At 39.3% G+C, this 26,060-nt stretch overlaps 1 protein-coding gene across 4 annotated transcripts in view; it reads left to right on the forward strand.

Moving 5' to 3' along the window:
* Window positions 1-1,443: 1,443 nt before the first annotated feature.
* SYTL5 (synaptotagmin like 5) overlaps window positions 1,444-26,060 on the forward strand; it is a 222,942-nt gene continuing 198,325 nt past the window's right edge. For 3 of the 4 annotated variants that reach the window (XM_009438934.2, XM_009438943.2, XM_009438941.2), the window contains exon 1: window positions 1,733-1,960. The gene's annotated coding sequence lies outside the window, so the exon portion shown is untranslated. Of the gene's footprint in view, window positions 1,536-1,732; window positions 1,961-26,060 lie in introns of those variants that run through there. The other variant, XM_009438939.5, reaches the window with a different exon arrangement.

The following is a 26,060-nucleotide window of genomic DNA, read 5'->3' on the forward strand; positions in this document are numbered from 1 at the left end:
ACTCTCTGGGGAATGTAAGATTTTTGATAGGTAAGAATTTTGATCCAACCTTAAAACAAACAAAAAAGAGGTGTGTGTGGGGTGGTGGTGGGGGAGTGATATTTCCTGCAAGGTAGGGTTTGAGGAAAGGCACTTCATTAAAATTAAACTTGAAAATAGGGCATTGGGAGAGAATGCAGAGTTGGGGGGACTTTAGAAAAAGAGAACAAATAAAATAGGAAATGAAACACTGCCTTATAAAATTAGAAAATAGAGGTAGAAAAACTGAAGGCTGGTATTATTCAGGGAAGTAGGTATAGACAAGCAAGAAAAGTAAAGGTAAAGAAATGGAAAAAGATGGAAAGTAGAGGTGGGAGCCAGAGACAGGGGGAGGAAGGTCCTGGATAGTAGACTTCTGAGCTTTCAATAAAGCTTTATTTTCCACTATGTGTTAGGTCATGTGCTGGGTTATTAGTACATTGAAATGAGTAACTTATATTCCCTACGCATCCAATTATGGGGGAGATCTCAGTTTATAATGGTATAAGAAAGCAATGGGATGACAACACAGGGCAAGTGTTAGGGGATATTGCCCACTTTTTGAAATTGGACCCCCATCCTTTACCAGAGTTATAAGAAGTCTGACAGCTAAAATGCTGTCCTCAAGTTGAGAAAATGGCCCACCCCTTCCCTATTCTTGTTTCTTTCTCTCTGAACTCTATAATCCCTCGCCCTTGCCAGGGCTAAAGGAACTCTTTTTATACATTTTCTTCCTTCCAGTTTTGATATGGTGAAGGCAGGACTGAGGGCTCATCACCCCTACCCCTCCTCCTAGCAGAACAAGTTGACCTTTACCAGAACACACCAGGTCGTGAGTCAGAATTCCCATGCCATGTTTGCTGAAGCTATTAACTCTTCTAAGTCCTGGCACCCCAGGACATCTTGACCGTCCCAACGAAGCACTGCCACCAAAACCAGTTTGGGTGGAGCCTTGGCTTTTCTTACTCCATGTCAGATTAGGAAGGTGACCCCTGGCACCAGGGTCCCATCATTCCCCACAGTACTTTTCCAAGACCCAGGGGGGATATGAGAGAGGAGAGACTTGCAGCCTCCTCCACAAGGAAGGGGGCTCCTAGGAGATGAGATGGGAGTAACTTGTGCCTTGGCTGTGGTGAGCAGTAGGGGTACTCCTGGTGTAGGTACAAACTGTGGGAGGTTTGGGCATAGCCATATCCACCTTGCAGGTGGATGTGTCAGATGGGCCATGGTGTGTGTGTGTGGAGGGGGCGTGGGGGGTGACAGTTCCTGCAAGGTAGGGTCCGAGGAAAGGAAAGACCTATGGAAAAGGATACGCCTGGGATCTTGAGGAGCCAGCTGCACCTGTTTCTGGGCTGAGAGGCTTCCGGAGCCACCACAAGGTGGAGACCAAGGATGGCGGGGGTGGGGTCTTTGCAGACCGGTTGTTAAGTCCTGGGGCTGGCTGTGCATCCTGAAGCCCGTTTGGCACAGCCTGCAGGAGGGACTTTGCAAAGCGGCGTCCAGGTAGTATATGAAAGGTGTGTTGAGCTCAAATGGTCAGCCCGGGGTCATGGGGTCCTGGGGTGGCGGGGAGCCGAGAAGAGGGAGATCCACGAAGGAGGCTTTCACCCCTTGGCAGCGGGCGGCTGCCTTGAGGGGCGGGCTGTGCCTGGCGCGACTCTGGCGCCGCCGCCTGGGGGCATCCGGCTGTGAGCCCCGTGGATGGGGCGCCTGGAGACCGCGTCTCTCGAGGCACTAGGTCCTGGTACTTGCTGGGGGTGGGGAGGGAGAGGGGCGCACAGCGCCGAGAGGCGGACGCCAAGCGCGTGAGTCACTCTGCTCCCCTGGGTTAGGAGCGGGACTTTGCCTCCCGCCTGGGGTCTGCATTTCAGCTCCAGCTTCAGCGACTCATCCCAGCAGGCTGACCCCCTACTGAGGCTGGACCAGCTGCCTCTCCGTCTAGGTGAGGGCCAGGCAAGTTTCTCGTCTTCTGATGCTTACTGTTTGGGGGACTCGCGGGGAGGGGGTCTTCCAGCCTGTGTCTGTCTGCCTTTGCTTCCTCCCTCTGGCTCTCTCCATTGGAGACAGAAAGTTAGATTTAAAAAACGCAACAGAGAATATAAAATCTATGCTCAGACCCCAGATAAACAAAACTCTGGGGCCATATTCTTAATTTACCGGGTACCTTCACATGTCCGAATGCGGCGTTTATGGAGCTAGGAATGTTTTATTTGTTTCGTGTATTTCCCTCCTCCCCCCCATTTTCCTCCGGTGTAATTCTTAGAGGTGGGGACAGGAGAGCCAGAGGGCTTAGCTGGGATCCTTTGCCAGAGTGGCTTCTTCATTCTCTGCGAGGTAGCAGATGTTTTACTGTAGCCTGAGTTGGGATCTTGGAACAACCCTCTCCAGCCCAGGACATGCCAGCGCTTAAGGTAACTGCAGTTGTTGCATATCTATCTCGTTATCACTGACTGAATCGAAATGTTCCGGAGGCACAATTAATGTGAATGCCACAATGTTGAAACAATTCATTGAAGGACACTATTGAATGTTTTATTTTCAAAGTATCGTATTCCAGGAAAATTTTAGAAGACTATTGCTGGTTTTATTTTCTCTATTTTCAGATATGCTCCAAAGCCTATTATTCCCTTGCAAGACAACCAGTGAGGACCTATTCTGTTTCTTATAAGGATTTAACAGTGCAAAACTACGTGTTAGTTTCTCCTCTAAGGTTAGGGAGCTCCTTCTGTTAACCTCTTTTAGAAAAATCATTTTGGTGGTGGTGGCGGGGAGATGTTTCCCCTTTCTCTATCATTAAATGCAAAATGTTTCTGTGACTATTAAGTAAATACTAATTATTGTTATTTTTGCTTAAAAGGAGCAGAGGAGAGCATCTCCCAGAATGCATGAATTTGTGGTTCATATTGATAACTGATTGCTTTACCATCAAATTGTTTGGTTTGATGCAATGTTAACAAGTGGTCTTAATTCACAACACAGAAGTATTCTATTCCAGAAAACAACCCTGCTGATATGCCTGCCTCCCCCACCCCAAAATGCACACACAAAACCATGTTTTTGTCTTGCTTTGTGGGAGAGAAAAATGGATGGGGTATCTTTTCTGGCAGTTGATTAGTCCCCGAACTTTCTTGAATTGTCATTTGTTTTATAACCTATAATTATAGAAAAGACCCCTCCTTGAAATAAAATTAATAAAACCTTACATGTTTAGTCAGATCACAGGAATAATTTTTTAGAGTTGAGTGGAAGCTTCCATGATCCTCTTCCAATGTCGTCCCCGGGGAGCCGTTAAGCTTCCCACTTCTCTGATAACATAACTCCTCTACTCTACATACTTCTATCTTAGCTCTTACCACCTTATGATTCTAGGTTTACATATCCATCTTGCTTAGAGTAATAAAATTTATTTGGAAGCAAGGGTAATGCCTTATTAATCTTTGTATCCCTGGAGCCTAGTAAAGTAAGGTCTGTTGAAAAAAAAAGAATGAATAAAATAATTTGGCAGTCCAGATTAGGTTTACCATTCCTTGAAATCCACCTGCGCGTTCTTTCTCTTCACTCCTAAAAGATAAGTCATTTAATTCAATGGTACTCAAAGTGTGGATCCTCAGAATACACTGTGTTCTAAATAAATGAGAGTTTTCTATATTTGAAAAAATCTATATATTGTTGTGAACTTTAATATTTAATTTTTTATTTTTATTTATTTTTTTTTTGCTGAAAGTAACAGAAAAGCCAACTAAACATGGCTTGTAATACTACAGAAGTTTAGCTGGGCGCAGTAGTATGTGCCTGTTGTCCCAGCTACACAGGAGGCTGAGGTGGGAGGATCCCTTGAGCCCAGGATTTTAAAGCTGCAATGAGCTATGATTGCACCACTACATTCTAGTTTGGGTGACAGGGTAAGACCCTGTCTCTAAAGAAAAAAAAAACAACAAAGAAAATAGAGAAGGCTGACAGTAGGTGATAACTGGAGTTGATACAGTGACCCAACAATATCAGGGTTCTGAGTCAGTGTCTTACCCTCATGGCTTCAAGATGGCTCTAACAGCTCAAGACACTCGGTCCTAATCCCATGTTCAATGACAGGAAACGGGGTGGAAAAGGTCAGAGTATTTTTCCTCATGCAACTTTCTCATCAGAGAAAAAATATCCTTCCCCAAATTTATCTAACAGAATCCTACTTTTATCTCATTGGCAATATCTGGGGCACATAGCTGCCCTTAGTGGCAAAGGAGACTGGGAAAGTATCAGTTTTTTCAGCTTCTATAGTGGAAAGGCAGCCAGGGAGAGGCAGGTAGGTGATGTATTTGGGGAACTGACCAGAAAGTCTTCTAGACTGTCAAGAAAATAAGTCTTTTTGAACCTGTGATCGTATCAATGTTCGGGCCAAGTAAAATACTAAATATTAATCAATGTAGCAAAAGCACACATTTAGAGCAGATTTCCCCTCTCCACATGGGTATATGGTATTTTAAGGGTGCCAAATCACTTTTATGGAGTGTGCTAACTTTTAGAGACTGCACCTTGCCTGTGTGTGTGTGTGTGTGTGTGTGTGTGTGTGTGTGTGTAATCTCATAGGGTTTCTATTAAGTATGGATCAAACCCTCGAGTTCCTGGAAAAGAGTAAATATTCAGTAAATAGTTGTCCTTTGAGTGGAGTGTTGAGTTTGGGAGCTTCAAAACCTCACAGGGACATGGGAAAGGATTTAGTGAGGAAAAAAAAACTGATGAGTGGTTTGCTGCCAATGCCTTGGAAGGCTGGTTTACAGCATCTGAATGTCTTTAATTTGGATCCTATGAGCCTGGAGGGAAACTTAACAAGAGGGAAAAGAAGAACCTTAGGGAGAGGTAGTGGCACTGACAACTTGGTTCAACAGATTATCTTTGGGGACCTTCTCTATACCTGTACTGGGGAAGATGTACTACCGCCCCCCCCCACACACACACATAGTTCAAAATGGTCCCTAGCACACACACACACTAAAACTTAAAAAGTTGAAGCACGAAAAGAGTGTATATTATTGCCAGCTTTGATTTAACTTTCTCTTTTCCAGTAGAATATTCTCTCAAATACTTACAGAAGGTAGTTTTTGGACATCATGGTGGGAGATCAGATAAGCAAGTATCAAGAGATTGAAATTTAACAATTACAATTGTCTTAGATTTCTCATCAATGAAAAGAATGGAGTAGATCAAGCTTGTCCAACCTGTGGCTTGCAGGCCACATGCAGCCCATGACAGCTTTGAATGTGGCTCAACACAAATTTGTAAACTTTCTTAAAACATTATGAGATTTTTTTTCGATTTTTTTTTCAGCTCATCAGCTATCATTAGTGTTAGTGTATTTTATGTGTGGCCCAAGACAATTCTTCTTCCAGTGTGGCCCAGGTAATCCAAAAGAATGGACACCCCTGGAGTAGATTAGCAGTGGTATTCAAACTTTGTTGCACATTAAAAATTACCTGGGGAGGTTTTTTTGTTTGTTTGTTTTCTGTTTTTATTTTTTTTTTGAGATGGAGTCTCACTGTTGTTGCCCAGGCTGGAGTGCAATGGCGTGATCTCAGCTCACTGCAACCTCTGCCTCCCAGGTTCAAGCGATTCTCCTGCTCCAGCCTCCCGAGTAGCTGGGATTACAGGCACCTGCCACCACACGCGGCTGATTTTTGTATTTTTAGTAGAGACGGGGTTTCACCATGTTAGCCAGGCTGGTCTCCAATTCCTGACCTCAGGTGATCCACCCGCCTCAGCCTCCCAAAGTGCTGGGATTACAAGCCTGAATCACCATGCCTGGCTGGAGAGGTTTTTAAAATCAAGATTTATGAGCTGATCCTCAGACCACTTAAATTGGAACCTCTGGGAATGGAACCCAGGTATCAATATTTTAAAAACTCCCTAGATGACTCCAACATGTGCCTGAGTTTGGAAACTATATTAGTTTGCTAGGGCTGCCATTCAAAGGACCACAGACTGGGTGATTTAAGCAACAGAAATGTTTCTTCTCACAGTTCTGGAGGCAGGAAGTCCAAGATCAAGGGTTGGTTGATCCTGAGGCCTCTCTCCTTCACTTGCACCTGACCATCTTCCCCCTGTATCTTTACTACGGTCTTTTCTCTGTGAATGTCTGTGTCCTAATCTCTTCTTATAAGGATGCTGGTCATATATTGTGTCAGGGCCTAGTCTAAAGACCTAATTTTAACTTGATTACCTCGCAAAGGCCTTATCTCCAAATAGTTATATTTAGAGCCCCTGAAGGCTGGGACTTCAACATGTGAATTTGGGGGAGACACAATTCAGCCCATGAAAGAAACCATTGGACAAGTACGACATTTCTCAAGCTTTAATGTGCGCACCAGTCACCTGGAGGCCTTATTAAAATTTAGATTCTAATCCAATAAGTCTAGGTGGGGTCTGAGATTCTGCAGTTCTAACAAGCCCCTAGTGATTTCAGTGTTACCAGTTTACAGATCATACTTGAAGTGGCATGGTTCTGTCTATATGAGTGGTTCTCAAACTTTAATGGACATCGGAATCACCTGGAGAAATTGTTAAAAGCAGATTGTTATGATCCAGCCCCAGAATTTCTGATTCCATAGGTGTCGGGGTAGAGCCCAAGAATTTGCCTTTCTAACAAGTTCCTGGATGATGTTGATGCTGCTGGTGTAGGAATGATACATTGCAAACCATGTATCTCTGACATTTTGAGACTTTATGGTATTGGATGAGTCAGGGTCATTACATACATCATTGTATGTGAAGTTTGTAATTCTAATTGCTGATAGCATTACTTTTTTTTTTTTTTTTTTTTTTTTTGGACAGAGTCTCACTCTGTTGCCCGGGATGGAGTGCAGTGGCGCCATCTCAGCTCACTGCAACCTCTGCCTCCCAGGTTCAAGTGATTCTCCTGCCTCAGCCTTCCGAGTAGTTGGGATTACAGGTGTCTGCCACCATACCCAGCTAATTTTTTTAAAAAATATTTTTAGGAGAGACGAGGTTTCAGTATGTTGGCCAGGCTGGTCTTGAACTCCTGACCTCAAGTGATCTGCCTGCCTCGGCCTCCCAAAGTGCTGGGATTACAGGTTTGAGCTACTGTGCCCGGCCAGCATTACATTTTTCTTTTTGCCAAGCATAATTACTTTTTCTGTTAATAGGACGAAGGATGAGAAAGTGGGAGAAAATGCTGTATTGGGATTTCTTTTAATCTCATACAAATAGAAGTGAATAAATACAGAGGCTACACATCAGCCCATTAGTCTCTATTCATGTTTGTTCTCCAATCATAGAGCTATTTTGCAGCTTGCTCTTCTAGAAGCTCAAAGCTGATTTTATGAGATTGGTTGCATACTTCTCATATGCGATTTTTAAAGGATTAACCATTCTAGAGATTTCACGGGGCATTGCAAATTTCCCCCCTAAAACATTAATTTTAAATTATTTCTAATTTAATCACACAGTTGTTTCTACACGAGACCAACAGTGAGCTACATCAAAGAGTATCCCCTCCCCAAAATTATTGGATATGAAGAAAATATTTTACCTGACTTCATAGAATTAAATCAGTAAAATTCACATTTTGTTACTGTTATTAGAAAATTTGATATATATATATGTGCTATATATAGGTGATATATATACACACACATACATATACGTACATGTATATTGTATACACATAGGTTATGATTTTCTATTTGCTTAATTTAAAGCATTTTATGTTATTTTAAATTGTTCTTAAAGCTCTATTTATATCTCCATATGAAACAGTGAAAATATTTCTATTTTAAACTTAAAAAGGTATTCAACTTGTAATCCAATAAGTATTTTAAACAAAGATGTAATCAGGTTTCTAGCTGCCCCATTTACTCTGGGCCTATTATCTAAAGAATGGGTCTTGCTAAAGTATTTCCCTTACTTACAACTTTTCCAAAGTTATGCCAGATGTATAGGGCTTCTATTAAGAATAGATGTACTATGCCATAACTGTTTTGAGTTTACCCTCATAGCTTTCCCACATGTTCCACATTCTTGGTGAATTTTTCCAGTAATGCACCTCCCAGCACTGTCAATGGGAAGAGGTTACCTGTCATGTTTCTAGCCTGAGCTTCTGACCACCAGATAACAGAAGCCCAATTGTGGAGATGGATACAACAAGCCCAATGCCATTAAAGATCTGAACTGTATAATTAATTCTGTTTCTCCTGACTTCATGCTCAGCAGTCAGCCTTAGGATGCCACATGTTCATTGCCTTCAGGGTGAGAATAACCTGGTCAGAGTGTCTGGTCTCCCTGACAGTTATATCTCCCATTGTAAATTACTAAGCCGCCACTCTAGCTTTAAACACTTATGAGTGTTGTGGGTGTGAGTCAGCACCCAACACCCTCAAACCTAATAAATGCAGGGACACTGATAAAGATCAGTTATCTGGGGGTTGGCTCAAAGCTAGGCCCTGATGCTGATGACTCATCGAAGTGAATTAATACCAGCTAGCATTTATTAAGTATTTTCTGCATACCAGGCACTGTGCAATTTTATTTATATTATCTTATTTTTCCTTATAACAACTTTGTGAGGTAGTCATGTTAATTTCCATTTTACAAATAAGAAGACTGATATATGTATATTAAAAACCTGCTCTAAATCAAATGACTATTGTGGCAGGGACTTTGAGTTGCCATGCAATATCTATTCCCACCTTCTCCCTTAGTGGCAGAATACCAGTTTTATTACTGGTAATGATGTATCTAGCAAATAGTTTCTATTTCCTGGCATCCCTTGTATCAAGGTGTGAACCTATGACTGAGTTCCACCAGTGAGAGGTAATTGTGTTGTGTGGTACTTCTAGGAAGCCTGCTTAAAGGGATTTGACTTGGCTGGGAGGAGGGCCCTTTTGTACCTCCCCCTTCTTCCTCCTGCTGTTAGTCTTGAATGCAGGCATGATGCCTGGAGCCATCTTGGACCATGGAGTGACTGACTGGATGTAAGCTAGCATTAAAGATGCTGGAACAGAAAGGTAGAAGAAATCTGGGCCTGTGGTGGCACCATGGAGCTACTGTGCCAGCTCTACCACAGAGATCTTTGTCTGCTATTGAAACCAATTGGCATTCTGTCAGCAGAGATGAAAGGTAGAGTTGGCTATTGGTAGGCAGTGGACAGTGTTTTCATGCTATGTACCAAGTACCTAATATTTGATCTGTGATAGATACATGTGTTTGAGTTTCATCTCTGCCACTTACTAGCTATGTCTATTGGACATCTTTTGTGCCTCACTGCACAGCCTTATAGCCTACCATTTAATTAAGCCGTTAGTCCATTAACCAGCTTTATGTGGGTAAAACCAGAGAGTGCCTTGCCTTAGCCTCACAGCAAATATCTCACTTCTCACTCCAGGACTTCTTTGATGTTTCAACAGGAAGGCCTGTTGGAACACTCTTGTACCCACACATGTGTGTTATGGAATGTGAGGGAGTTAAAGGCCCAAGAGCCAACCCTTGACTAATGTGAGATGGGAACCTAAGATAAATAGTCCCTCCTCCATCCTTGGCCTGATAATTCTCAATTGCATTTTAATAGTGTTTGTTTCCAAGAGATTCTCAGAGGGTCTAACTAAGTAGGATTACGCCCTAGTTGTTTACAGTTGTGACCAACTCAAAAATACACTCCCGTATTGGTTTTCTCTCTTCTTTTCCTTTCCCGAATTTCCTACTTCTATTCCCTAGTATCACTTCCCCAAACAAACTACCTACATTGAAACCCTTGTTTCAGCCTCTGTATAACCTTCTGTGTAACCTTGAAGCAAGCTATGCTGACAAAACTTTTTAGCACTTGCTGACATTTTTATGTCCCTTCTATGATGAGGCAAAATACGATCTTTGGTGTACAAAGATGAAAATACATCATGAGATCTGATAATTCCAACTATTGTATGAATGTGGATCAATAGGAACTCATACTTTATTGATAGGAGTACAAATTGGTACCATTCTGGAAAAGAAAATTTAGTACTGTCTTGTGAAGTTGAACATTTTGCATACCCTATGACCTAGCAACTTTATTTCTAGGTATATCACCTAGACAAATTCTCCTACATGTGAAGCAGGAACTCTCCTTAGGAATGGCCATAGCAACATGGTTCATAATACAAAAATTCTGAAATAATCTAATTGTCCATTGATGGAAAAATGATAAATAAATTTGGTATTAATTATTATTTCAACAGAGTAAAAATGAATTAACCATTTCTCTATGCAAGAACACAGATGCATATTATTAACAAAATCACCAAAAACTTCATGCAGTTGGGTATCGTTTTTATAAAGCCCAAAAAAAAGCAATACTACACAACACATTCTTAGGAATCATACACACATGATAGATCCTAAAGCAAGGTGAACCCAAAATTCAGAATAGTACTGGGGAGACAGAGATGGGATAAGGTAGGAGCAGATAGTAGAGGTACTAACATTGATGATGTTCTGGGTCTTGAATGCGGTGATGGGTTCATAAAGGCTCATTTAGTATTACTCTTTATAACTTATTTAAATTGATACAGATTCTTTTATATACATCAGATTTTATGTAATAATTTAAAGAAATGAAACCATCACCAACAAAGATGCTGTACTAACAAAGGACAGCCTCAGTGAAAAGCCTCCTCTAGCCCTCATTCTAAACTAATGGCTCTCAGAGTCAATGTTTCTCATCATGTAATGTATTTTTTTCTTTTGTGTTGTTAAGTATATTGTAATCAACTAGAATGGCAGGGTACAAGATTCCGTTTTTCTTACGGCCCTTCAGGGTCACATCCTCTAGTATATTTAGAAAAACACAGTTTGTTGTGTCCTCTCTGCGCCTGTGTCCATTTGCCTGTGATTCTTCTATATGTCCTGAAGCTGCCCATTGCTCTTTGCTGTGCACAATCCACCTCTCATTTTACTGCTGTCTCAGCACAGCACACAGGGGCTACATTCCTCCTTGTTTCGTGTGTGTGTGTGCGTGCGTGCACGTGCACAGGCGTGTGTTGGGTAAAATGGTAGTGAGTAGGGAGGCAGTTGACATGACCTTTTTCTTTATACTTCCAAACCTACTCCTTGCTTTCCTTAACAATGCCACCAAACAAAGCAGTAAAACTGTACCGGATTTTTGAATTTTGGGCCAGGATTTGTAATCTTTAAATCATTTGTGCCCTGGAAACTTTGATGAAGTCGGTGACCTCCTTATCAGAATGGTGGCTTAAATACATAAACTCAAACTCACTGGATTACAAAGGAAGCAAATTGTATTGAAATACAGTTATCAGAAATTAAAAGCAATTGTGTGGTATAGTAATCTATGTACTTTTTAATTAAGTTATTAAGCAACAAGCTCTAACGGTGGATCTAATGACCTAAATTTTAAAGTAGTAATGATTATGAAACATATTACATGATATCTACAATAACTGTAATATGATATGAAAAATATGCTTCTTTGGTGACAGTCACGGGTACTGCTAATACTACTGTGGTTTGTTGCTTACATTCATACTTGCAGGAAATATTAAATGTCAGATAAAGATTAGTGAACATAAGGATGTCATTTTTTTTCCCATCCAAGTTCATGGACTCTTTAAATTCTACTGATATATTCTTGGGGGTTCGTGGACCCCAGATTGAGAAACTTGCTCTAAGCAAAGCAAAGGAAACTACAACAGATGTGGGAAATAATTTTAAACTGAATACCAAATATTACCTAACCCACAGCCCACAGAGAAAGCAGTTACCTCTAACCTTTCATGGAGGGTAGGAGAGCCATCTCAGTTTCCATTCTTACCTCACAGATCTTTTTTTTTAATAATAATAATAGCTACCATTTATTGAGCATCTACTCTACTGTGTGCCATAAGAGGACTTTACTTTTCAATTTTCTGCAGACAAGTCTCCATACTTCCGTTAGGAACTCCTGCCTCCTTCTCAAAGGATCTGATCTTGCTCTTGGATTCATCAGTCTTCCTTCTCCACTAAGAGTTGCCCTCTTTAGAATAACTCCCTAATGGCTCCCACACAACAGCATAAGGTGGGCTTTGGCAAGCTGAGTCTTGTTTCATTTAAGACCTTTACACTGCGGTGAGCTGTAATGAGCTGAGCCCACGCACCCCTCCTAACCTTCCACTAAAAACACTTACTTTCAGGGATAGCACAATCTTAATACATAAGGAAAAAGAAGCATTTTCCTGACTTCTCCATAAATTAAAAGACTGCTCAAGCATACAGGAAAGCTAGTACTGTACACTTATTATGCAGATCAGGTATAGTTATTTATTCATACCATAGCTGCTTTCAAATGGGCTCACTACTGAGCTATATAGATCTTGTGATGGCTGTTTTCTGAGCTACACAAACACCTGGCTCCAAGTTTGAAGTTTCTGTTTGTATGAGTCTGATTAGGTGTTTAGATAGTGCTACTTGTATCTTCTACAATACCTACTGGTTGAATGACTGATTGATTGATTTTAATTATTTTTTCAGAATTAGTAATGGATTTTTAATAAACTTTATTTTTAGAACAGTTTTGGTTTGCAGAAAAATTTTGAAGATAGTAGAGAGTTACATATACCTATATCCAGTTTACCCTATTAAAATCTTACATCAGTATGGCACATTTGCTACAGCTGATGAAGCAATACTGATACATCATCATTAACTAAGGCTCATGTTTTATTCAGATTTTCGGAATTTTTACCTAATGTCCTTATTCTGTTCCAGGATCCCATGCAGTCTTCATGTCTCCTTAGGCTCCTTTTGGCTGTAACATTTTTTCAGATTTTCTTTGTTTATGATGATCTTGTCAGTTTTAAAGAGTACTGGTTGGACATTTCGTAGGAAGTCCATAACTGGGATTTGTCTGATATTTTTTACTGATTAGACTGGGGTTCTGTATTTTTGGGAGGAGTGCCATTCTCATAACATCATATAAAGGGTATATACTATCAACATAACTTATCATTGTTGATGTTGACCTTGATCACCTGGCTGAAGTAGTGACTGTCATATTTCTCCACCATAAAGTCACATTTTTTTCTCCCTTTCCATACTGCATGCCCATATTTAAGGAATCAGGAATTATGTTCCACCTCCTTGAAGGTATTTACAAAAATTATTTAGAATTTTTCTGCCCTTTAAGATTTGTCTCTTCCTTCCTTCATTTATGTGTTTATTTATTCAATAATTTATTTGTATTTGTATGGATTCATGGTAATGAATTTTTAGCTAAACAACTCCAATCTTATTTTTGGCCAGTGGCATGAATTTCTGTCACAAACTATGGCTAGCCCTATAGTTCCTAAGCACAGAAAAAAGTAAAACCAATAGCTACATACAGAATTTGTTTCACTATTGGTCTATTCATCTATCTCTTTCCATTTCCTTATCTAATTTTTTGTCTAATTTTTCACCAAAAGAATAATTCAGTAACATTAAAAAATTCAAACATAAAAGAGCACACAGTGAAAATTACTTTCCACCTTTTCATGTTTTTATATCCCTCTTCAGCGGCAACTCCTGTTAACTGTTACTGATGTTTTTTTCAGACGTTTTCAATGCATTTATTAGCAAATAGCTATCATTCTGCTTCTTTATACTCTAAGGAAAAAGGCCAGGAAAGGGACAGCAGGGCAACAAAAGGAAATAAGAAAGGGGAGGGCAGGAGCAAACCAAAGATTATGAGGTCAATCATAGAATTCTTAATTCAGTTACTACATTTGCTTGGCAAACAATTCACTTTTCCAAGATTTTTTTCTGGTGTAGTTTTCCCACGATTGTGAGTTTCAACCCCTGATGATCAAGCAGTGTGGGTATATTACTTAAGTTTTTTAGTTGAAAACAACTAAATCCCCTCTGCCCAGTTTAAGCAGAAGAGTTTATTTGAAGGTATTAGGTGGTATGATTTTTATGGCCCCAATTGTCTCCATCCCTAATCTTGTCTTTTGGACATGTGACTTTGTAGTTTCTCTCACTAAGGATAACATCTATATGTCCCTTGATTCTGAGGTTGACTATGTGACTTGCTTTGGTGAAGGAGATGTTAGTGGATATGAAGCACATAGAGGCTTGAAAAAGCATGTGCACACTTCTACTTCTGTTTTTGTTCCTCTGTCAACTTCAGGAAGATGACAAGAGCCAAAGCTAGCCTGCTGGAGGGTGAGAGACATGTGGTACAGAGCCAAGTCATGAAAGTTACCCAAGCTGAAGCTATCTTGGATTGTCTAACAGCCACTTGATCTCCAGGCATTTAGGCAAGCTGAATTGCAGCTGACTATAGATATATTAGCAAACCCAGCCAAAATCAGCCAAAGCCAGGCCATCTGAACTCTGCAGATTTATGGGATAACTAAATGCTTATTTTTGTATGTCACTGAAATTATAGGGTTTTTGTGCATCATTTTATGGCAACAAATAACTGAGGATGGTACTTCAAGGAATTTCTGGGAGAGGCAGAGAACATGGTTTGGATGCTACATGGCCAGAAGTACCAGTAATCACACTGCAGGATGTTTCTAGCGAACACTTTGCCCCCACTGCCTCATGGTGCTCAGCATCTGTCATTCTGGAGAATAGCTATTAGAACCTTCACCAGCGCGCTCCAAATGAACTGAATGCCTTGAACTCACTGCTTGCAAGAATCACTGACATCCAGCACAAAGTTCACATTCTCATTCCAGTCATCCTGTGGATGCATCTGACTACTAGATTATAAACCACAATTAGAACTCTAGCTGCAAGGGAGTCTGGAAAGTGTGAGTGAGTGTGTGTGTGTGTGTGTTTAGCTTTCTAGCATCTGCAGTACAAGAAGGCCTGCTAGAAGGGGTTTGGAGAAAGTGTGAGTCATTCTCCAGTATCAGCCATGGAGGCATAGACAAAAGAACTCAACTTCCCGATCCCCTGAGTTTCTTCTATCTCTGCATAGAGATGGTCAGGGTGTTGACAGGACTTAGAATCCCGAGGGGAGGACCCCTGGACCCTTTGACTACTCTACACCGAACTTGACATGGCAGTTTTAGCTCTAGAAAAGCAGTTTCATTCTGATATTAATGACTAGGGGTACTCCTTGTTTTTCCTCCCTTGGCATTTGGCAAAGTGAGTAGCCAGGTGAAACAACACTTTATTCTAATTACGTTGGACACTATAAACAAGGAGTTTGACCTCATTTCACTTTCTCTAAAGCTGAGTAAAAAGGTTATAGTAAAAACACTTAGAGAAGTATATTGTATATTCTTATATAGGGAGAATATAAAGGAAGAAATAAATCTCTGTCTGCCCCATATTCATATGCCAATTCCCTTTGATCTAAGTATCCTAAATACCTAAAAGGTGATCATATTAGGCTGATACATTGTAAACTCACCCTTGCTCTTTAACCCTACTCCCACCACAAGCTAGAATGGTTGTCTGCAGTGTCTGGTCTGGGACACATGTCATTAACTGATTGATAGAAGACATTTCCACAAAACGAAAAGGCTTTGGATATAGATGTATTTATTTGTAAAGTGCCACTTGTAATATTGGCCACATGAAACCTTTATTTGTTCTCCTCTATTTTTCTTCTGAAGACCTTGTTCTAGCTAAATATTTGCTGAAACATTTTTGTAACCTTTTTGTGTTTTAACTTAATAGGCAAAGCCATGCTGTTGTTGACACTAAAAGCACGGAAAAGAATTACATTTGGGCAGTATTTTAAGGGGTGCTTTTAAATTAATCTGGGTGAGAAATTAAGTATACCTCGTATCTGTATAGATAATATCTGAATCCTTGACTGGTTACCAGTAAAAGTAGGAGAAAATCCACTGGAATATATATATGCTTCTGAAGAGTATATGGTCTGTGAACATTCCCAACAGTGGAACATGACCAGAGCATTTACTGGGAGGATCAAAAGATATTCTGATGTTGCCAGGATGCTATTTGGCCCATGTGGATTTGCGCATTCAATCAGTAGGTTTAATATCCTTTGTAATCAATGAAAAAATCTGAATAAGAAATAATAGTCCATTCAGCTCACTGGGAATTTGTGATAACCACTCATTATTATTGTTATTTCCTGAAGTAGTTTACCTTGTATTTTACCAAAAATATTTGGGACGAGGTCTGAAACTTCTGCTCACCAAGGTGCCAAACTGGCATCAAGACTTCAGGCCATGGAAAATCTACCTCCACAGATGGAGTCAAATCTGTGGAGGTAGCTTTTCCTCCTACACCTCTCACTGCAGCTCCCACTACTCCTCTCCCTGTAGAATCGTCTCCTCCAGCCAATTGGTAGAACTACTGGACTCTAGTGATATCATATGCATTTCTATATTTTTTCTGTACCCTTTGCCATGCCTAGAGGACCTCCCTGGCTCTCTCTTGGCATCTATGATCTGCCTGGATGAGATCAAGATAAAACTTAGCCATAAATCCAGAATTCTCGTGGTTTGCTCAGCCTTTGCCCACCATTCTCTTCTCTGAACTTCTACCATGTTTATATCTAGCATCTAGGCTAGCCCTTCTGTGCCCCCAATATGTCTACTCATAGCTAAAATGTTAGTTTCTGGAGGATAGACCGATTTGCAATTCTGTGTATTCCCATTCCCTACATCAGTGCCATATGGATACAATAAATCCTCAGTTGATGGAATATGATGCCTAGAACATCTAGCACAAAAACCACAATGTTTAAGGAGCAAAATTCCTTGCATTTACCTGGAGCTTCCTTCACAGGCCCACCTGACTACTGACTTCATTCTTATTCTTAAAAGGGTCACATGATCCCTTTCTTACAAAGGTCACATGATTATTTTACTGCTTCCCTCCAGTAATAGAGAGGAAAGGGCTCTGTATTGGTCTTTCATCTCTATTTTCTCCTTGTGCTTTCTGTGCATGAGGTGCCAAAGCAGTGTGGCCCTTGACCTATGCGCTTGACTGATTCTATTGTTTAATCGCCACAACAACCCTAAGAGTAAGTGCCATTATTATTCCAATTTGGAGATATGGAAACTGTCATGGAGAAGTTAAGTAACGTATTATCTCAAGCTATTAAGTGGAGGAGCCAAGATTCAAACCAAGACATTACGGCTCCCAGGTCTGTGCTGTTAACTCCTATATGAAACTGTCTTTCCTGATGCCCAGGTATTCCATTAGATGATCCTTGAAACCTCAGAGTTTCTTGGGTCAGAAAGTTTAAGTAAACGGAAGAAATTACAGATCCGGGAACCTCTTCTGTTATTCTCATTGTGCTACCAAGAATCCCACAACATCCTCTTGGTGGAAGAAACAAATGATTAGGAATTTAGTATATGATATTCCCTCAAGGCTGCAAAATACAGTACTTCAGAATTATTCACGTCATTAAGATCAAATCTGGTCTATAAGTAAATGCAGATTCAGGATGTGAATTCACACTAAGTAAAGTACAGTGGTTGGAATTCTGCTATTGCCACTTACCAGTTATAATATGGGTATGTTACTTTACCTCTTTTATCTGGCACTTAGTAAATACTAAATAAGTATTAACTACTATTTCTATACCACAATATTTCCCTGTTTCTCTAGCCATCTATGCTTCCTTACAACAAAGCACAGTGTAAAGCTCTTTGCCTCCACCTCATTGGATTAAATAAACAGGTCTGTAAATATAAGAGGGAACAGTAATAGTGAAAAAATTGGATACTCAAGAAGTCTAGATGATCAGTGACTTTGTTTCTTTTGTTAATGAAAGGATGAGTTGGACGGAAAAGGAGTGAGTCACACTGACAACGAAATGCTACCAATTTAGGATTTGATTCATTATTTTATGACCGTTGCTTGTTTCCTGATGCTATTCATTGCTTATTCATTGGAGGAACGATAATCCTATTTTGGCTTTTGTGGTTTTATAGCTGAGACATCCACTTTGAAGCACATTAGCTACACCTCTCCCTCTCCCTACTACTTCATCACCATCTCAAACATCAGAAAATCAAATTTTGAAAATTGCCCAGAAGTATTGGGTGTACAAAAACATTGGTTTCTCTTTTGGAAGTTCTTCCTGTGAGGGTTTAAGCATGGGGATTTTATAGAGGAGACGAACATCAGGGATATTTGTGGCAATGTCACTTCCCTTCTCTTAAAATGGCGTTGGATGGAGAGCCTCCGAGGTAAAGATTCTCAAATTGTCTGCAGTTACAATGTCCAAATATTCGGGAGAAAATCCCATATGGCAAGCAATAAAACAAAATTATTATGACTTCCAGTTGATGATCCATTTTTAAAGGGATAGTTTGAAGTAATAAAGTAAGTAAATATTAGTCTAGGGAAAATGTGGATATACTTTATGAACTATTTAAATACAAATTATCTTTTCATTTTGTGCCATGACCTGAGACTACTCAATGAATTTTCCATATGTATACATTTGCTCTTACATGTGCCTTTTGGCAATGCCCTTTATTATCCTTGAAAACAAAGGCACCACTATAGTATAATTCAAATGTGTCTAGTTCTTCAGTCCTTAGAGATTGGTGGAAGGGCTGCATTACCTCTCCCTTTAATATAAACTAGGAACATGATTATTTGAGAATGTTGGGGGTCACTTTCCTCTCCCAGTAAGATTGAGGAACCCTGGGTATTTTTACGTGTGTCACAAGCTTAACATGAATTTTCTCTTGTCCCCTCACTTAGTATCACATACATAACAGCTTTTCTTTCAGTCACCCTTGCTTCCTAGTAACTGGTTCTCCATGATACTACTACCTCTCTCTGACCCATTTCATCCCCAAACTGTGGAAAACAGCCTCTTTCTCAAAACCCAGCTAACAGAAAGTTGTCTTGTTTAAGGCTTGAAGATAATACCAGGGATTTACAATGCAGAAAGGAAATTTAAAACTTGGTATCAGATATATTGTGCTTTCTGTCCATTGGCCCTGCCCTTTGGCAGGGAGGCACACTGTCTTTACTCTCCTTATCTCTTGGCCTGCAGCCATGTTGCGGATGTCCACTTATTCCCCTGCTGTAAGAGTCATTCTTTTCATATCCTCAAATCTTTCTTTTCCTCTATGCCAGAAGAAGCAAAAGCTGTTTACAAATTGACCCTGGGCATAACAAAGACACTGTTCTACATTATTCTACAGAATCTGTTCATGGTTTCTCCACTAGTTTAGTCTTGAGTGTGTAGTAATCTCTCACCTGCTTGGTTACAAAGATGCCCTTAAGTAGTGTTTCCAAGAATGAAAGAAGTACTGTTTCATTTATTACTCTGAAGAGTAAAAATGACTACAGGTTCAAAAAGCATTTTTGATCCTCTAGTCCAATGGTTTACAAAGGGGAAATATGACTGTGGAATCTATAACAAATATAAACTTTATATATATATAAAGAATGGCATATATATACATATATATATATCTGTGCATATATATACAATTCTCAGATATATTCTCAAAAGGTTTAACTCCAAAGGTTAAAGGTCATGGAACTCATGTGCTTAGCAGTAGGAGGGGCTCCTTGTGTTAGAAAAACATCACTACCAACAACAACAATTAAGACTTTGCTTCAAAGAACACTGAAACCCACTTAGTCAATATTGTGAATTTCACCTGCAAATCCTGTTTCTAATTTGATTTAAGTGCTTATGATTTAACTCTATATTAATTACCTTGGTAGAAGCAGGTGACATTCTTAGTTACCATAAGACTTTTCCCTAGTGTGTTGTTCAAAAAACATTGGTGTTATTTGAGGAAAGACTTAATAGTTAGTGACTTAATTCTAAGCTTCTGGGTTTATTTCATTCAGTTAAGTATTTAGGCATATGTTTAAGAGGTTCCCGCCAAGGTTCTGACACTCTACCAGACACCGAAGATGATTCAGACACAGATGCCACTCTCATAAAGCTTATATAACCTCTTGGGGAAAATTGACACAATATAAATAAATACAAGGTAGAAAGTTCTGCATGCCCTAAGGTAAGTCTAGATAAAAAGTAAATTTACATCACTTGGTATGCAAGGCAGTATAATTTCTCTGACTGGCACTTTCCAGTAGCTACGTAGGGCATCCAGCTTTAGCTTCACGACTTTGAATCCCATCAGTCATGGGTTCAAATCCTACCTCTGATACTTAACGACTATATGGTCTTGGGTTATTCACTTATTTTCACTGAACTTTAGTGTCCCCATTTATACAGCAAGCTTACTAATACTTCAGAGGTTGATAATGAGGATTAAATGAGATAACATATATAGTATATAAAGTGTGTGGCACATAGTAGGTACCTGGAAGGTGGCTTCTCTTTTCCCATTGCTCCATAAACTGACCAAATAGATGTAAATACCTTAATGCGTGAATACTTATTGTATAGCTTATAGAAGAAGTAAGAAGTTACATCTTCCAATCTGAAGGCATAAAAATTTTATGAAATACTTGTAAGTTACTTTATCATGAAGCTTTCCCTGACTGCCCTATATAAAATAGCAAGAGTACTCCTAACCTCTTTTTTACTTCATTTTTCCCTACCACATATCTGAAATATTACATATTTATTGTTTCTATTAATTTTTGTTGATAAATATTAGTTATACATATACCCCAAAAGTTGTACATGTACCCAAAAGGAGTACATGTGGTATTTTGATACCTGTATACAATGTGTAATGATCAAATCAGGGTAATTGGGATATCCATCACCTAAACTATTTGTCTTTTCTTTGTGTTGGGAACATTACAAATCTTCTCTTGCTGTTTTGAAATACATAATAAACTATTGTTAACTAGAATTTCCCTACTGTACTATCAAATGCTGGAACTTATTTTTTTTTTATCTAAATGTCTGTTTGTATCCCTTAAGCAATCTCTCATTCCCCCTCCCCCTACACTTCCCAACCTCTGATACCACCATTCTACCTTTTATCTCCATGAGATTCACTTTTATAGTTCCCATATATGTGTGAAAATATGTGCTGTTTGTCTTCTGGCTTATTTCACTTAACGTGATGACTTTCAGTTCCATTCATGTTGATGTAAATGACAGAATTTCATTTAAATTTTTAATCTTTTCTAATCTTTTTATGGCCAAATAGTATTCTATTGTGTATATATACCACATTTTCTTTATTCATTTATCCATTGATGGACACTTGGGTTGATTCCATAACTTGGCCATTGTGGATAGTGCTGCAATAAACATGGGAGTGCAGATGTCGTTTTGATATACAGATTTCCTTTATTTTGGAAATATTACCAACACTGGGATTGCTGGAGCATATGATAGTTCTATTTTTATTGTTTGGAGGAAGCTGTTTACTGTTTTCTGTAGCAGCTCTGCTAGTTTCCATTCCCACCAACAGTGTATAGTGTTCCCTTTTTCTCTGCATCCTGCCAGCATTTTAAAATTACTCTTTTTAATAATAGCCATTCTAACTGGGATGAGATTGTATCTCATTTTTGTTTTGGTTTTAATTTTTTTATTTCCATAGGTTTTTGGGGAACAGGTGGTATTTGGTTACATGAGTAGGTTCTTTAGTGGTGATTTGTGAGGTTTTGGTGCACCCATCAGCCAAGCAGTATACACTGAACCCAATGTGTAGTCTTTTATCCCTCACCCCCCTCTTCCCTTTCCCTCAAGTCCCCAAAGTCAATTATATCATTCTTATGCCTTTGTGTCCTCATAACTTAGCTCCTACTTATGAGTGAGAACATATGATATTTGGTTTTCCATTCCTGAATTACTTCACTTAGAATAATAGTCTCCAGTTTCATCGAGTTTTCTGTGAATGCCATTAATTATTTCCTTTTTATGGCTGAGTAGTATTCCATCATATATATATGTACCACAATTTCTTTATCCACTCGTTGATTGATGGGCATTTGGGCTGGTTCCATATTTTTGCAATTGTGAATTGTGATGCTATAAACATGCCTGTGCATGTATCTTTTTCGTATAATGACTTATTTTCCTCTGGGTAGATACCCAGTAGTGGATCAAATGGTAGCTGGATCAAATGGTAGTTTTACTTTTAGTTCTTAGAGGAATCTCCATACTGTTTTGGTTTTGATTTGCACTTCCCTGACGATTAGTGATGTTGAGCATTTTTCATATACCTGTTTGCTATTTGTATATCTACTTTTGAGAAACGTCTTTTCAGATCATTTGCCCATTTTACAATAAGATTGTTTTTTGATATTGAGTTGTTTAAGTTCCTTATGTATTCTAGTTATTATTTACTTTTTTTTTTTACTGGCTGACCCCCCTCCCCAATAGAACATGTTTCACAAGAGCAGGGGCTTTGTCATTACACTGCTGTGTTCCTGGAGCCTAGAATAGTGTTTAAAATGTAGTCAGTGTGCTCAATAAATATTTTTTAAATGAATGATTGCAGGAATTAAGTAAAATTTTAATCAAATAAAATTTAGGATTTTTCTATTGGTTTTAGTAATAAATAGAAAACTTTTGACAAGTGAAGTGGTAGTCACTGCTATATTGGATACTGAGCCTTTACAACTGCATCATGTCTGTTAGTAATGGTCATCTCTTAGCTATTTTTTAAAAAATTTTCATGTGGGCTACCGGTCTCCAGAATCTCTTTCCCTCCATGAACTTTATCATTCTCTCTCAACTGTGATAATTTATTTCTCTCAGGGGTATCCATGATTTCATATTTTAAATTTCTAATCTTCATTTCTTTTTTCTCTCTGACTCAGTGGTTTGTGTGTGATAGTTGCTCTGTCATATTTTCACCAGTAGGTGCCAGTATTTGATATAACTTATAGAGACAGATCTACCACTTATGGAGGATTGCCTTTCCGGGAAATGTTCTCTTTCTTGTAGATAATTCAGAAAGAACAAACCATTCTCTCTGCTTGCAGTAAGCCTGTATTGAATCTTCTTTACCTACAAAAAGATAGCATGATTGGGGGGTGAACAAAAGGCTCTGATAGCATTTTTTCACATAAATAAATGCAAATCCATATGGAATCCTTCTGACGGATATGTCTACATACTGGAAAACTTTAAAAGATGTATTTCAATCAACCTAAAAGTTAATTATGCCATTCCATTCCTCAAATATTCAAGAAAGTCTTCCATGCATTTGGGCTACACAGCAGCAAATCCATAATCATGGTTCCCAGCTTGCATCTTAGTTTTAGTGTTTTGTTTAAGGCTCTCTGGTTGGGGGAAGAGTTTAATGTAAGATTACCTTAAACCAAATCAAGATACTTTCGAGAACAAAGGGATTCTTATGAGAGACTAAAGCCGGTAAACAAAGGCAGCTCCGGCTGATAAAATACTTGTTTGAAGGTGTGTGGAGGAGATGGTGGTATGCAACTTTTAAAAACTGGCAGGGCTAGGTGTGGTGGCTCACTCCTGTAATCCCAGAACTTTGGGAGGTCGAGGCGGGTGGATCACAAGGTCAGGAGATCAAGACCATCCTGGCCAACATAGTGAAGCCTCGTCTCTACTGAAAATACAAAAAAAAATTAGCTGAGTGTGGTGGTGCGCACCTGTAGTCCCAGCTACTCGGGAGGCTGGCAGGAGAATTGCTTTAACCCAGGAGGTGGAGGTTGCAGTGAGCCAAGATTGTGCCATTGCACTCCAGCCTGGGTGACAGAACAAAACTCTGTCTCAAAAACAAAACAAAACAAAACAAAACAAAACAAAAAAACTGACAGAATTCACAGATACCCCTTCTGTCTTATCATGTACTTCCCCTGAATTCTACTCTATAGCATCAGTCAAGCCACCATAACTTTTCTTGGAAGTGAAAAAATGGCCTGAAAATATGGCTAATCCCCAAGATAACTTTAAAATACTTTCAGAAGTAGTTTCAAAGAAAACACAATGGAAATGGTGAGGTTATACAAGTCTGGCTCAAACCTTGTGTGAGTTGATATGGAAAAGAAAATTTGATTTTATTACTTAAACATTTTACATGAATTGCAAAGAGGAAGTGAAGGCATTACATATATACCTGTCCAGAATCATTCCCTGATTTCATGACATTTCCACATTTGTATCTACTTGTTCACTGCCCATGCATGGGGGCTGTATTAAGTTTTGGGGGTCCTGCACCTTATACTATTTAAGTGGTTGCCATTAAGAAAACGGTTACAAAATAAATATCTCACACATTCAACCTAACTAGTCCCCCTTTCCAGAGAAGGAGCTTTCTCATCCATTCACTGCAGTCCCTTACCTAATACATACCCTCACACCTGGGGTCAGCAAGCTACTGCTTTGTGAGCCAAGCCTGGATCACCACATGTTTTTGTATTAGAATATAGCCACATCCATTCAGTTACAGATTGTCTATGGGTACCTTTGTCTTACACTTACCAAGTTGAGTGACTGCCACAGAGACCACAAAGCCCTGCAAAGCCTAAAATATTTACTCTCTGGCCAACTACACAAACTGTTTACCAACTCCTGCCTTACACAGTAGCTGTGGGTTCTAGCCCCACTTCTCTGTGGATCTACCCAACAGAATCTAAAACAACCATTCACCACATCATAGGATTGTATAAGACATCAGGTTAATCAACTGGACAAACCCTCATGCCTTTTGATTTTGTCTTCTAAGAAGTCCAAAATCAAATTTAGTCCTTATTATAATAACTCATCCCTGATTACTGGCACAATTATTTTTCCATTTCTCATTAAATTTTATTTTTTCTTTATCTTAGTCAAGTGGTAGTGACTTTTTGGTAAGCCATCTTATTTCTTATCCGGAAGGTGGAATTTAAGTGGTAAGCTAACATGGTAAATTATTATCAGTCTGCCTAATTAGTCATATGTGCTTTAGAATATCTAAAGCAGGACTAAAAGTTGCTATTTTTAAAAAGCTACCTTGGAGTTTGTGCTTGTAACTCCCAAGGTGAAGACAGAATTTATCACTGGGATACCTGAGCTTTTGTGTACACAAGAAAAATAATATTTTAATGCATCTCTTAGTTATGCAGAGGCAAAGCCCAGATCTTACAATGCATAAAAATGTAAAATGTTGTTTTCTTTGGAGTAAGACTACATCTCTGGAGGATTATTGTGCTATTAATGGGCTTTTCTCCTGTTTTTTCTTCCTTAAAGGGAGTGTGTTGTAGGCCCAAGAGTTTGCGAGAGAGTACAAGACAGAGGTCACTAATCTGAGGAGATAAGGGCTTTTCTTCTCAGCAACAGGATGGCATGCTGAGTGGCTAAAGAGGAAGGGGGTCAATATGAGACCTCTGGGAATGAGTAAGACCTGTGGGCTCTAGAAAACTCAGAACAGGTTTTAAATCTTTCCAGATTAGTGTTTAAATTACCCTCTGTTTACCACAAAGCTTCAATAAAGTTTTTAAAATAATAGCCTATTGTTTATTTTGCTTTGGTAAAAGATGGGCAAGGCTGTATTATGCTTTGCATCAACTATTGTTGAGATAAGTAGAAGTGAAGAAGGTACCATGCAGAGGAAAACAAAAGGGAGGGGTAGTTACAAAATGGATAGGGGTGGTCTGGGGAGGATTGAAGAGGTGATCCTAGCCTGATCTGAGACAAATGGCCACCTTTGGGAAACCTCAGAAGCATTTGAGGAAATTATTTCCTTTTGCTAAATCAAAAGAGAGATCTCAGAAAGCTGGAATGCCAGAGTCGCTTACGTAAAGCACTTTGACAAATATGTTATTAGATGACTTTAGGGTTATGAATGAGAGACATGAAAACTATAACTGATTTGGTTTTCATCCTTCTAAAAAGAAAAAAATATAATAAGAATTCAGAATTCAGTCAGGCTGCACAGAGGTTAACTGAAGGAAGTTAGCTGAAAATTAATTGGAATTCGGGGTCGACTTCTAGTTAAGTCAAATGGAACCATTAACTTTAGGGTAAAACCTGAAACCAACAAAGACCAATCCCTCTCAAAAAGATAGAGAGTCTCTTGTTTTCATAGCAAATGTATAAAAGGGTAAGGGCACCTATTTAGGGCCTTACCCTAGTAGATTCTGTGTCCTGACAACCTGACCCGTCCGCTGAGATGGTAACCCTGGTTTAACTAGTTGGTAATTCCAGTTTGCTTAAGCATTGAGATTGC

The sequence above is a fragment of the Pan troglodytes genome, chromosome X (assembly GCF_028858775.2).
Source record: "Pan troglodytes isolate AG18354 chromosome X, NHGRI_mPanTro3-v2.0_pri, whole genome shotgun sequence".
In the NCBI taxonomy this organism is placed as follows: Eukaryota; Metazoa; Chordata; class Mammalia; order Primates; family Hominidae; genus Pan; species Pan troglodytes.